Source organism: Dama dama, chromosome 33 (genome assembly GCF_033118175.1).
Source record: "Dama dama isolate Ldn47 chromosome 33, ASM3311817v1, whole genome shotgun sequence".
Lineage (NCBI taxonomy): Eukaryota > Metazoa > Chordata > Mammalia > Artiodactyla > Cervidae > Dama > Dama dama.
Window position 1 is genome coordinate 42,719,334 of NC_083713.1, and position 1,827 is coordinate 42,721,160.

The 1,827-nt window shown below is 33.1% G+C and overlaps 1 non-coding gene across 1 annotated transcript; it reads right to left on the minus strand.

The window, feature by feature from the left end:
• Positions 1 to 1,463: 1,463 nt before the first annotated feature.
• Positions 1,464 to 1,570, minus strand: LOC133051320 (U6 spliceosomal RNA). Its single transcript, XR_009691824.1, has one exon. It is a non-coding gene; the product is annotated as a U6 spliceosomal RNA (small nuclear RNA).
• Between the last annotated feature and the right edge of the window lie 257 nt (positions 1,571 to 1,827).

Genomic DNA, 1,827 nt, shown 5'->3' on the forward strand with positions numbered 1-1,827 from the left:
TATGTCTATATCTATCTATATATATATATATAGAGAGAGAGAGAGATACATATTCACATAAACACAAGCACACAGAGATCCACACATAAATATTTGTCTTCTGTATACTTTTATATAAACAATAATTATACTATGTTTATATCTTGAAAAAGATTCAAATTAAATTATATAAATCTACTTCATTCTTTTTATTGGCTTTATATTATTCTATTTAATGTGTGTATCAAGATATGGTTAATGCCCTCCTACTGGGTAGCTATGTTTGTTTTAATTTTTTCCCATTATAAGTAATACTGCAGTGAATATTCTTGCATACAATTCTTTGTGCAATGAAGAATTTTTATGATTAAAGTAATATGATTTTGGATACATATTTTTGAATTAATCAAGAAAGATTGCTACAATTCATACCTCTATCAAGAAGAGACTGTCTGTTTCTCCACACGCTCACTAATTTTGTGTTATTCAATTTATTTACGGTGATCTCATATGTGTTTTAATTAGCATTAATTTACATACACATGAAGAATACTATTTTGCATATAATTAAGAATTTGCATTTCTGAAAGGCATTGGTTCTTTATCTTTGTCTATCTTAGATACTAGTATATGTCCAGTTTCCTCTGCTTTAAAGTTCTCCAAAGTTTGTTGTTTTATCTTTTGATCTCTGGTTTTCTGTTCATTTTCAAAACTCTAGTTTCCTTACTTTATTTGAAATATAAAATTATGTTTTATATAAGGTCAGTTTTCCAGTATTGCCATTATATTCATTTCCATTAGAAAGGATCTGACACTGATACAGACTTAGTTTTCTTTTTTTACTCAGTTCAGTCACTCAGTTGTGTCCGGTTCTTTGCAACCCCATGGACTGCAGCATGCCAGGCTTCCCTATCCATCACCAACTCCTGGAGCTTGCTCAAACTCATGTTCCTTGGTGATGCCATCCAGCCATCTCATCCTCTGTCGGCCCCTTCTCCTCCTGCCCTCAATCTTCCCCAGCATCAGGGTCTTTTCCAATGAGTCAGCTCTTTGCATCAGGTCGCCAAAGTATTGGAGTTTCAGCTTTAACATCAGTCCTACCAATGAACATTCAGGACTGATCTCCTTTAGGATGGACTGGTTGGATCTCCTTGCAGTCCAAGGGACTCTCAAGAGTCTTCTCCAACACCACAGTTCAAAAGCATCAATTCTTCCGTGCTCAGCTTTCATTATAGTCCACCTCTCATATTCATGCATGACTACTGGAAAAACCATAGCTTTGATTAGATGGACCTTTGTTGGCAAAGTAATGTCTCTGCTTTTTAAATGAAATGTGAATGGAAAATATCTCCTATGAGTTTTGATTTCCAGTACCTACCTACATAGAATTAATAATACTTCCAAAATTACAGAAATTACAGGAAAGAAAAAACCTTCCAAAGTTAGAAACTGTCTAAATTTGAGGTATAAAATGAATATTTATTAAAAATATGGAATGCTTCCCAAATTTTGGAGTCATCCTTGCACAGGGGCCATGCTAATCTTCCTTGTATAGGTCCAATTTTATCATACGTGCTGCTGAAGTGAGCACTAGACTTAATTTTTCTAATTATATATTTGTCTATACTGGTATGATTTGTGTGTGTATGTGAGCAAGTGTATGCATGCTCTAGTATTTAATTTAACTTGTTGTACTATTGCATAAGTGTTTTACTTGTTCTGGAGTTGCACTTGATGAAAAGCACTAAAATAATATATAAGTTTTGTGTATACTCTGAGACTTCAGAGTATTTCATCTATCTTTATCCAATTCTAAAGTGATGAACTAGAGATAATTTTTAATTATTT